This window comes from Triticum dicoccoides, chromosome 5A (assembly GCF_002162155.2).
Source record: "Triticum dicoccoides isolate Atlit2015 ecotype Zavitan chromosome 5A, WEW_v2.0, whole genome shotgun sequence".
NCBI classification, from domain to species: domain Eukaryota; kingdom Viridiplantae; phylum Streptophyta; class Magnoliopsida; order Poales; family Poaceae; genus Triticum; species Triticum dicoccoides.
This window is the reverse complement of record NC_041388.1, coordinates 665,663,947-665,677,298: the sequence shown is the minus strand read 5'-3', so window position 1 is coordinate 665,677,298 and position 13,352 is coordinate 665,663,947.

The following is a 13,352-nucleotide window of genomic DNA, read 5'->3' as shown; positions in this document are numbered from 1 at the left end:
ATAGATCTTGATGCCTAATATATAAGCAGCTTCTCCAAGGTCCTTCATTGAAAAACACTTGTTCAAATAGGCCTTTATGCTTTCCAAGAATTCTATATCATTTCCCATCAAAAGTATGTCATCCACATACAATATGAGAAATGCTACAGTGCTCCCACTCACTTTCTTGTAAATGCAGGCTTCTCCATAAGTCTGCATAAACCCAAACGCTTTGATCATCTCATCAAAGCGAATGTTCCAACTCCGAGATGCTTGCACCAGCCCATAAATCGAGCGTTGGAGCTTGCACACCTTGTCAGCATTCTTAGGATCGGCAAAACCTTCCAGCTGCATCATATACAATTCTTCCTTAAGGAAACCATTAAGGAATGCCGTTTTGACGTCCATTTGCCATATCTCATAATCATAGAATGCGGCAATTGCTAACATGATTCGGACGGACTTCAGCTTCGCTACGGGTGAGAAAGTCTCATCGTAGTCAACCCCTTGAACTTGTCGATAACCCTTAGCGACAAGCCGAGCTTTATAGATGGTCACATTACCATCCGCGTCTGTCTTCTTCTTAAAGATCCATTTATTTTCTATGGCTCGCCGATCAACGGGCAAGTCAGTCAAAGTCCATACTTCGTTTTCATACATGGATCCTATCTCGGATTTCATGGCTTCCAGCCATTTGTCGGAATCCGGGCCCGCCATCGCTTCTTCATAGTTTGAAGGTTCACCGTTGTCTAACAACATGATTTCCAAGACAGGGTCGCCGTACCACTCTGGTGCGGAACGTGTCCTTGTGGACCTACGAAGTTCAGTAGCAACTTGATCTGAAGTTTCATGATCATCATCAACAACTTCCTCTCTAGTCGGTGCAGGCACCTCAGGAACATTTTCTTGAGTTGTGCCACTTACCGGTTCAAGAGGTAATACTTCATCAAGTTCTACCTTCCTCCCACTTATTTCTTTCGAGAGAAACTCTTTCTCTAGAAAGGACCCATTCTTGGCAACAAAGATCTTGCCTTCAGATCTGAGGTAGAAGGTATACCCAACAGTTTCTTTAGGGTATCCTATGAAGACGCATTTTTCCGACTTGGGTTCGAGCTTTTCAGGTTGAAGTTTCTTGACATAAGCATCGCATCCCCAAACTTTTAGAAATGACAACTTAGGTTTCTTCCCAAACCATAATTCATACGGTGTCGTCTCAATGGATTTCGACGGAGCCCTATTTAAAGTGAATGCGGCACTCTCTAAAGCGTAGCCCCAAAATGATAGCGGTAAATCGGTAAGAGACATCATAGATCGCACCATATCTAATAGAGTGCGATTACGACGTTCGGACACACCATTACGCTGAGGTGTTCCAAGCGGCGTGAGTTGTGAAACTATTCCACATTTTCTTAAGTGTGTGCCAAATTCGTGACTCAAGTATTCTCCCCCACGATCTGATCGCAAGAACTTGATTTTCCTGTCACGTTGATTCTCAACCTCACTCTGAAATTCCTTGAACTTTTCAAAGGTCTCAGACTTGTGTTTCATTAAGTAGACATACCCATATCTACTCAAGTCATCAGTGAGGGTGAGAACATAACGATAGCCACCGCGAGCCTCAACACTCATTGGACCACACACATTAGTATGTATGATTTCCAATAAGTTGGTTGCTCTCTCCATTGTTCCTGAGAATGGAGTCTTGGTCATTTTACCCATGAGGCATGGTTCGCACGTGTCAAATGATTTGTAATCAAGAGACTCTAAAAGTCCATCTGCATGGAGCTTCTTCATGCGTTTGACACCTATGTGACCAAGGCGGCAGTGCCAGAAGTATGTGGGACTATCATTATCAACCTTACATCTTTTGGTATTCACACTATGAATATGTGTAGCATTACGCTCGAGATTCATTAAGAATAAACCATTCACCATCGGAGCATGACCATAAAACATATCTCTCATATAAATAGAACAACCATTATTCTCGGATTTAAATGAGTAGCCATCTCGTATTAAATGAGATCCTGATACAATGTTCATGCTCAAAGCTGGCACTAAATAACAATTATTGAGGTTTAAAACTAATCCCGTAGGTAAATGTAGAGGTAGCGTGCAGACGGCGATCACATCGACCTTGGAACCATTCCCGACGCGCATTGTCACCTCGTCCTTCGCCAGTCTCCGCTTATTCCGCAGCTCCTGCTTTAAGTTACAAATGTGAGCAACCGCACCGGTATCAAATACCCAGGAGCTACTACGAGTACTGGTAAGGTACACATCAATTACATGTATATCACATATACCTTTTGTGATGCCGGCCTTCTTGTCCGCTAAGTATTTGGGGCAGTTCCGCTTCCAGTGACCACTTCCCTTGCAATAAAAGCACTCAGTCTCGGGCTTGGGTCCATTCTTTGGCTTCTTCCCGGCATCTTGCTTACCGGGCGCGGAAACTCCCTTGCCGTCCTTCTTGAAGTTCTTTTTACCCTTGCCTTTCTTGAACTTAGTGGTTTTATTCACCATCAACACTTGATGTTCCTTTTTGACTTCTACCTCTGCTGATTTCAGCATTGCAAATACTTCAGGAATGGTCTTTTCCATCCCCTGCATATTGAAGTTCATCACGAAGCTCTTGTAGCTTGGTGGAAGCGACTGAAGGATTCTGTCAATGACCGCGTCATCCGGGAGATTAACTCCCAGCTGAGTCAAGCGGTTATGCAACCCAGACATTTTGAGTATGTGCTCACTGACAGAACTATTTTCCTCCATCTTACAGCTGAAGAACTTGTCGGAGACTTCATATCTCTCAACCCGGGCATGAGCTTGGAAAACCATTTTCAGCTCTTCGAACATCTCATATGCTCCGTGTTGCTCAAAATGCTTTTGGAGCCCCGGTTCTAAGCTGTAAAGCATGCCGCACTGAACGAGGGAGTAATCATCAGCACGTGTCTGCCAAGCGTTCATAATGTCTTGGTTCTGTGGGATGGGTGTGTCACCTAGCGGTGCTTCTAGAACATAATCTTTCTTGGCAGCTATGAGGATGATCCTCAGGTTCCGGACCCAGTCTGTATAGTTGCTGCCATCGTCTTTCAGCTTGGTTTTCTCTAGGAACGCGTTGAAGTTGAGGACAACGTTGGCCATTTGATCTACAAGACATATTGTAAAGATTTTAGACTAAGTTCATGATAATTAAGTTCATCTAATCAAATTATTCAATGAACTCCCACTTAGATAGACATCCCTCCAGTCATCTAAGTATAACATGATCCGAGTTGACTAGGCCGTGTCCGATCATCACGTGAGACGGACTAGTCAACATCGGTGACCATCTTCATGTTGATCATATCTTCTATACAACTCATGCTTGACCTTTCGGTCTTCTGTGTTCCGAGGCCATGTCTGTACATGCTAGGCTCGTCAAGTCAACCTAAGTGTATTGCGTGTGTAAATCTGTCTTACACCCGTTGTATGTGAACGTTGGAATCTATCACACCCGATCATCACGTGGTGCTTCGAAACAACGAACTGTCGCAACGGCGCACAGTTAGGGGGAACACTTTCTTGAAATTATTATGAGGGATCATCTTATTTACTACCGTCGTTCTAAGTAAACAAGATGCAAAAACATGATAAACATCACATGCAATCAAATAATAGTGACATGATATGGCCAATATCATATAGCTCCTTTGATCTCCATCTTGGGGCTCCATGATCATCTTGTCACCGGCATGACACCGTGATCTCCATCATCGTGTCTCCATGAAGTTGCTCGCCAACTATTACTTCTACTACTATGGCTAACGCTTTAGCAATAAAGTAAAGTAATTACATGACGTTTATGTTGACACGCAGGTCATAAATAAATAAAGACAACTCCTATGGCTCCTGCCGGTTTTCATACTCATCGACATGCAAGTCGTGATCCCTATTACAAGAACATGATCAATCTCATACATCGCATATATCATTCATCATTCATCACAACTTTTGGCCATATCACATCACAAAACACTTGCTGCAAAAACAAGTTAGACGTCCTCTAATTGTTGTTGCAAGTTTTTATGTGGCTGCTATAGGTTTCTAGCAAGAACGTTTCTTACCTACGCCAAAACTACAACGTGAATTGCCAATTTCTATTTACCCTTCATAAGGACCCTGTTCATTGAATCCGATCCGACTAAAGTGGGAGAGACAGACACCCGCCAGCCACCTTATGCAACTAGTGCATGTCAATCGGTGGAACCGGTCTCACGTAAGCGTACGTGTAAGGTTGGTCCGGGCCGCTTCATCCCACGATGCCGCCGAATCAAGATAAGACTAGTAACGGCAAGCAAATTGACAATATCGACGCCCACAACCACTTTGTGTTCTACTCGTGCATAGTAACTACGCATAGACCTAGCTCATGATGCCACTATTGGAGATCGTAGCAGAAAACAAAAAAATTCCTACGTTTCACCAAGATCAATCTATGGAGTCAACTAGCAACAAGAGGAGAGTGCATCTACATACCCTTGTAGATCGCGAGCGGAAGCGTTCAAGAGAACGGGGATGATGGAGTCGTACTCGCCGTGATCCAGATCATCGATGACCAAGTGCCGAACGGACGGAACCTCCGCGTTCAACACACGTACGGAGCGGATGGCGTCTCCTCCTTCTTGATCCAGCAAGGGGGAAGGAGAGGTTGATGAAGATCCAGCAGCACGACGGCGTGGTGGTGGATGCAGCAGTGATCGCAGCAGGGCTTCGCCGAGCTTCTGCGAGAGGGAGAGGTGTAGCAGGGGAGAGGGAGGCGCCAAGGCTTGAGGTGTGGTTGTCCTCCCCCCTTTATATAGGCCCCCTAGGGGGGTGCGCCGGCCCTAGGAGATGGAATCTCCTAGGGGGGGCGGCGGCCAAGGGGTGGAGTACCCCCCAAGGCAAGTGGAGGCGCCCCCTCCCCTAGGGTTCCCAACCCTAGGCGCATGGGGGCCCAAGGGGGGGCGCACCAGCCCACTATGGGCTGGTTCCCCTCCCCACTTCAGCACATGGGGCCCTCCGGGATGGGTGGCCCCACCCGGTGGACCCCGGGACCCATCCGGTGGTCTCGGTACAATACCGGTGACCCCGAAACTTTCCCGATGGCCGAAACTACACTTCCTATATATAATTCTTCACCTCCGAAAAATTCCGAAACTCCTCGTGACGTCCAGGATCTCATCCGGGACTCCGAACAACTTTCGAATTACTTCATACTCATATCTATACAACCCTAGCATCACCGAACCTTAAGTGTGTAGACCCTACGGGTTCGGGAGACAAGCAGACATGACCGAGACGACTCTGTGGTCAATAACCAACAGCGGGATCTGGATACCCATGTTGGCTCCCACATGCTCCTCGATGATCTCATCGGATGAACCACGATGTCGAGGACCTAATCAATCCCGTACTCAATTCCCTTTGTCAATCGGTACGTTACTTGCCCGAGACTCGATCGTCGGTATCCCAATACCTTGTTTAGTCTCGTTACCGGCAAGTCACTTTACTCGTACCGTAATGCATGATCCCGTGATCAACCACTTGATCACATTGAGCTCATTATGATGATGCATTACCGAGTGGGCCCAGAGATACCTCTCCGTCATACGGAGTGACAAATCCCAGTCTCGATTCGTGCCAACCCAACAGACACTTTCGGAGATACCTGTAATGTACCTTTATAGTCACCCAGTTACGTTATGACGTTTGGCACACCCAAGGCACTCCTACAGTATCCGGGAGTTGCACAATCTCATGGTCTAAGGAAATGATACTTGACGTCCAGAAAAGCTACAGCAAACGAACTACACAATCTTTGTGCTATGCTTAGGTTTGGGTCTTGTCCATCACATCATTCTCCCAATGATGTGATCCCGTTATCAATGACATCCCCATGTCCATAGCCAGGAAACCATGACTATCTGTTGATCAACGAGCTAGTCAACTAGAGGCTCACTAGGGACACATTGTGGTCTATGTATTCACACATGTATTACGATTTCCGGATAATACAATTATAGCATGAATAATAGACAATTATCATGAACAAGGAAATATAATAATCATTTTATTATTGCCTCTAGGGCATATTTCCAACAACAAAAACCACACTCAAGAAAACAAGAACTGACATAACTTCTGCATATGAGCTCCGAATTGAGCAAACTCAAGCTTGTTGGAAACAAGACGACGAGTAGCATCAAAACAGCGACAGGGAAGGTATTCCTAACAAAAATAGGAGTGAAACCTCCAACCGAGAAGAACCGGCAAAACCTTCAACATCGAAAACATCATAGAAGATGCAAGCGAACTCCGTTTTCGATGAACTCAAGCTTGTCAACAAGATGACCGTAAGCTCTAAGACTCACAAAGAGAACCAAACAAGAACCAAGAAAGATGATGCAAGGATGCAATGGTTTGAGCTCTCAACGAACGATACGATCAAGCTACCCATTGAGAGCCCCCCTTGATAGTATGGCAATCGATCCTATAACCCGGTCTCCCAACTACCATCATGAGACCGGTAAAATAGAAAACCTATCAAGGGCAAACCTTTGCCTTGCACATGGTCCACTTGAGCTAGATGATGACAATCTTGACTCCCTCAAGTTGGACCACCTTTCTTGATTGTGTTGGCTTGATGAAGACTAGTTGATTGCTCCCCCATACTCCACTATGGGTGAGCCTTTCTTCCGCACATCTTCACAGGTCCATTGTCACCACAAAGGACAACAAGCTTCAAGCATTTGATCTCTTCATGGTGCTCCACTTGAACTTGCACACCGCAACCTAACCCCACAAAGAACCCTCATGAAGACCATGGGTTAGTACACAAAGCGTAATTGACAATGCTTACCATACCATGGGATCACTTGATCCCTCTCGGTACATCTTCTACGCTTTGTGGGTTGATCATCTTGATTCACTCTTTAACTTAGTCTTGATCAACCTCTCACAAGACCAATCTTTAGGTAATTCCTTGAATAGCACCTTGGTCGACACAAACTCTCCTTGAAACCAACACATGTACTCCAAGAAAAGCCTATGGACAAAACCTTCAAATATAACTCAAGGCAACCATTAGTCCATAGAGATTGTCATCAATTACCAAAACCAAACATGGGGACACCGCATGTTCTTTCATAGCATGGCTCGGGCATTTCATCAAACACCTCATGTGCATAGGAGGTGAGCTAGAGCACCCAAATGCCCTCTCCTCGCCGGCCAGAAAAAATAGAGCACTGTGGAGTGCTCTGCTGCGGCGACGGGGTATATATAGGCAACTCATTTGTCCCGGTTTGTGGCTGGAACCGGGACTAAAGCCCAGCCTTCTGTCCCGGTTCGAGCCAAGAACCGGGACCAATGTTTGTGGGCTAGGAGCGAGGCCCATTGTGTTGGGGAACGTAGTAATTTCAAAAAATTTCCTACGCACACGCAAGATCATGATGATGCATAGCAACGAGAGGGGAGAGTGTGATCTACGTACCCTTGTAGACCGACAGCAAAAGTGTTAGCACAACGCGGTTGATGTAGTCGTACGTCTTCACGGCCCGACCGATCAAGCACCGAAACTACGGCACCTCCGAGTTCTAGCACACGTTCAGCTCGATGACGATCCCCGGACTCCGATCCAGCAAAGTGTCGGGGAAGAGTTCCGTCAGCACGACGGCGTGGTGATGATCTTGATGTACTACCATTGCAGGGCTTCGCCTAAGCACCGCTACAATATTATCGAGGACTATGGTGGAAGGGGGCACCGCACATGGCTAAGAATATGATCACGTGGATCAACTTGTGTGTCTAGGGGTGCCCCCTGCCCCCGTATATAAAGGATCAAGGGGGGAGGGTGCGGCCGGCCAGGAGAAGGGCGCGCCAGGAGGAGTCCTACTCCCACCGGGAGTAGGATTCCCCCCCTTTCCTAGTTGGAATAGGATTCGGGAGGGGGAAAGAGGAGAGAGAGAAGGAAGGGGGGCGCCGCCCCCCTCTCCTTGTCCTATGAGGACTAGGGGGGAGGGGCGCGCGGCCCAGCCCTGGCCACCTCTCCTCTCTTCCACTAAAGCCCACTAAGGCCCATATACCTCCCAGGGGGTTCCGATAACCTCCCAGTACTCCGGTAAAATCCCGATTTCACCCGGAACACTTCCGATATCCAAATATAGGCTTCCAATATATCAATCTTTATGTCTCGACCATTTAGAGACTCCTCGTCGTGTCCGTGATCACATCTGGGACTCCGAACAAACTTCGGTACATCAAAATGCATAAACTCATAATATAACTGTCATCGAAACCTTAAGCGTGCGGACCCTACGGGTTCGAGAACAATGTAGAAATGACCGAGACACGTCTCCGGTCAATAACCAATAGCGGAACCTGGATGCTCATATTGGCTCCTACATATTCTACGAAGATCTTTTATCGGTCAGACCGCATAACAACATACGTTGTTCCCTTTGTCATCGGTATGTTACTTGCCCGAGATTCGACCGTCAGTATCTCAATACCTAGTTCAATCTCATTACCTGCAAGTCTCTTTACTCGTTCTGTAATACATCATCTCACAACTAACTCATTAGTTGCAATGCTTGCAAGATTTATGTGATGTGCATTACCGAGAGGGCCCAGAGATACCTCCCCGACAATCGGAGTGACAAATCCTAATCTCGAAATACGCCAACCCAACATGTACCTTTGGAGACACCTGTAGAGCACCTTTATAATCACCCAGTTACGTTGTGACATTTGGTAGCACACAAAGTGTTCCTCCGGCAAACGGGGGTTGCATAATCTCATAGTCATGGGAACATGTATAAGTCATGAAGAAAGCAATAGCAACATACTAAACGATCAGGTGCTAAGCTAATGGAATGGGTCGTGTCAATCAGATCATTCATCTAATCATGTGATCCCGTTAATCAAATAACAACTCTTTGTCCATGGTTAGGAAACATAACCATCTTTGATTAACGAGCTAGTCAAGTAGAGGCATACTAGTGACACTCTGTTTGTCTATGTATTCACACATATATTATGTTTCCGGTTAATACAATTCTAGCATGAATAATAAACATTTATCATGATATAAGGAAATAAATAATAAATTTATTATTGCCTCTAGCGCATATTTCCTTCAATCTCCCACTTGCACTAGAGTCAATAATCTAGATTACATAGTAATGATTCTAACACCCATGGAGCCTTGGTGCTGATCATGTTTTGCTCGTGGAAGAGGCTTAGTCAACGGGTTTGCTACATTCAGATCCGTATGTATCTTGCAAATCTCTATGTCTCCCACCTGGACTAGATCCCGGATGGAATTGAAGCGTCTCTTGATGTGCTTGGTTCTGTTGTGAAATCTGGATTCCTTTGCCAAGGCAATTGCACTAGTATTGTCACAAAAGATTTTCATTGGACCCGATGCACTAGGTATGACACCTAGATCGGATATGAACTCCTTCATCCAGACTCCTTCATTTGCTGCTTGAAGCAGCTATGTATTCCGCTTCACATGTAGATCCCGCCATGACGCTTTGTTTAGAACTGCACCAACTGACAGCTCCACCGTTTAATGTAAACACGTATCCGGTTTGCGATTTAGAATCGTCCGGATCAGTTTTAAAGCTCGCATCAACGTAACCATTTACGATGAGCTTTTTTGTCACCTCCATAAATGAGAAACATATCCTTAGTCCTTTTCAGGTATTTCAGGATGTTCTTGACCGCTGTCCGGTGATCCACTCCTGGATTACTTTGGTACCTCCCTGCTAGACTTATAGCAAGGCACACATCAGGTCTGGTACACAGCATTGCATACATGATAGAGCCTATGGCTGAAGCATAGGGAACATCTTTCATTTTCTCTCTATCTTCTGCAGTGGTCGGGCATTGAGTCTTACTCAACTTCACACCTTGTAAGGCAAGAACCCTTTCTTTGCTTGATCCATTTTGAACTTCTTCAAAACTTTGGCAAGGTATGTGCTTTGTGAAAGTCCAATTAAGCGTCTTGGTCTATCTCTATAGATCTTAATGCCTAATATGTAAGCAGCTTCACCGAGGTCTTTCATTGAAAAACTCTTATTCAAGTATCCCTTTATGCTATCCAGAAATTCTATATCATTTCCAATTAGTAATATGTCATCCACATATAATATCAGAAATGCTACAGAGCTCCCACTCACTTTCTTGTAAATACAGGCTTCTCCAAAATTCTGTATAAAACCAAATGCTTTGATCACACTATCAAAGCGTTTATTCCAACTCCGAGAGGCTTGCATCAGTCCATAAATGGATCGCTGGAGCTTGCACACTTTGTTAGCTCCCTTTGGATCGACAAAACCTTCTGGCTGCATCATATACAACTCTTCTTCCAGAAATCCATTCAGGAATGCAGTTTTGATATCCATCTGCCAAATTTCATAATCATAAAATGCGGCAATTGCTAACATGGTTCGGACAGACTTAAGCATCGCTACGGGTGAGAAGGTCTCATCGTATCAATCCCTTGAACTTGCCGAAAACCTTTTGTGACAAGTCGAGCTTTGTAGACAGTAATATTACCGTCAGCGTCAGTCTTCTTCTTGAAGATCCATTTATTCTCAATTGCTTGCCGATCATTGGGAAATTCAACCAAAGTCCATACTTTGTTCTCATACATGGATCCCATCTCGGATTTCATGGCTTTAAGCCATTTTGCGGAATCTGGGCTCACCATCGCTTCTTCATAGTTCGTAGGTTCATCATGATCTAGTAGCATGACTTCCAGAACATGATTACCGTACCACTCTGGCGCGGATCTCACTCTGGTTGATCTACGAGGTTCAGTAGTATCTTGTTCTGAAGTTTCATGGTCATTATCATTAGCTTCCTCACTAATTGGTGTAGGTGTCACAGAAATAGGTTTCTATGATGTACTACTTTCCAATAAGGGAGTAGGTACAGTTACCTCATCAAGTTCTACCTTCCTCCCACTCACTTCTTTCGAGAAAAACTCCTTCTCCAGAAAGTTTCCGAATTTAGCAACAAAAGTCTTGCCTTCGGATCTGTGATAGAAGGTGTATCCAATAGTTTCCTTTGGATATCCTATGAAGACACATTTCTCCGATTTGGGTTCGAGCTTATCAGGTTGAAGCTTTTTCACATAAGCATCGCAGCCCCAAACTTTCAGAAACGACAACTTTGGTTTCTTGCCAAACCACAGTTCATAAAGCGTCGTCTCAACGGATTTTGATGGTGCCCTATTTAACGTGAATGCGGCCGTCTCTAGAGCGTATCCCCAAAACGATAGCGGTAAATCAGTAAGAGACATCATAGATCGCACCATATCTAGTAAAGTACGATTACGACGTTCGGATACACCATTACGCTGTGGTGTTCCGGGTGGCGTGAGTTGCGAAACTATTCCACATTGTTTCAAATGTACATCAAACTTGTAACTCAAATATTCTCCTCCACGATCAGATCGTAGGAATTTTATTTTCTTATTACGATGATTTTCAACTTCACTCTGAAATTCTTTGAACTTTTCAAACGTTTCAGACTTGTGTTTCATTAAGTAGATATACCCATATCTGCTTAAGTCATCTGTGAAGGTGAGAAAATAACAATATCCGCCACGAGCCTCAACATTCATTGGACCACATACATCTGTATGTATGATTTCCAACAAATCTGTTGCTCTCTCCATAGTACCGGAGAACGGTGTTTTTTGTCATCTTACCCATAAGGCACGGTTCGCAAGTACCAAGTGATTCATAATCAAGTGGTTCCAAAAGCCCATCAGTATGGAGTTTCTTCATGCGCTTTATACCGATATGACTCAAACGGCAGTGCCACAAATAAGTTGCACTATCATTATCAACTCTGCATCTTTTGGCTTCAACACTATGAATATGTGTGTCACTACTATCGAGATTTAATAAGAATAGACCACTCCTTAAGGGTGCATGACCATAAAAGATATTACTCATGTAAATAGAACAACCATTATTCTCTGATTTAAATGAATAACCGTCTCGCATCAAACAAGATCCAGATATAATGTTCATGCTTAACGCTGGCACCAAATAACAATTATTTAGGTCTAATACTAATCCCGAAGGTAGATGTAGAGGTAGCGTGCCGACTGCGATCACATCGACTTTGGAACCATTTCCCACGCGCATCGTCACCTCGTCCTTAGCCAATCTTCGCTTAATCCGTAGTCCCTGTTTTGAGTTGCAGATATTAGCAACAGAACCAGTATCAAATCCCCAGGTGCTACTGCGAGCATTAGTAAGGTACACATCAATAACATGTATATCACATATACCTTTGTTCACCTTGCCATCCTTCTTATCCGCCAAATACTTGGGGCAGTTCCGCTTCCAGTGACCAGTCTGATTGTAGTAGAAGCACTCAGTTTCAGGCTTAGGTCCAGGTTTGGGTTTCTTCTCTTGAGTAGCAACTTGCTTGCTGTTCTTTTTGAAGTTTCCCTTGTTCTTCCCTTTGCCCTTTTTCTTGAAACTCGTGGTCTTGTTGACCATCAACACTTGATGCTCCTTCTTGATTTCTACCTCCGCAGCTTTCAGCATTGCGAAGAGCTCGGGAATAGTCTTATTCATCCCTTGCATATTATAGTTCATCACGAAGCTCTTGTAGCTTGGTGGCAGTGATTGGAGAATTCTGTCAATGACGCAATCATCTGGAAGATTAATTCCCAATTGAATCAAGTGATTATTATACCCAGACATTTTGAGTATATGCTCACTGACAGAACTGTTCTCCTCCATCTTGCAGCTATAAAACTTATTGGAGGCTTCATATCTCTCAATCCGGGCATTTGCTTGAAATATTAACTTCAACTCCTGGAACATCTCATATGCTCCATGACGTTCAAAACGTCGTTGAAGTCCCGATTCTAAGCCGTAAAGCATGACACACTGAACTATCGAGTAGTCATGAGCTTTGCTCTGCCAGACGTTCATATCATCTGGTGTTGCTCCAGCAGCAGACCTGGCACCCAGCGGTGTTTCCAGGACGTAATTCTTCTGTGCAGCAATGAGGATAATCCTCAAGTTACGGACCCAGTCCGTGTAATTGCTACCATCATCTTTCAACTTTGCTTTCTCAAGGAACGCATTAAAATTCAACGGAACAACAGCACGGGCCATCTATCTACAATCAAACATAAATAAGCAAGATACTATCAGGTACTAAGTTCATGATAAATTTAGGTTCAATTAATCATATTACTTAAAGAACTCCCACTTAGATAGACATCCCTCTAATCCTCTAAGTGATTACGTGATCCAAATCAACTAAACCATGTCCGATCATCACGTGAGATGGAGTAGTTTCATTGATGAACATCACTA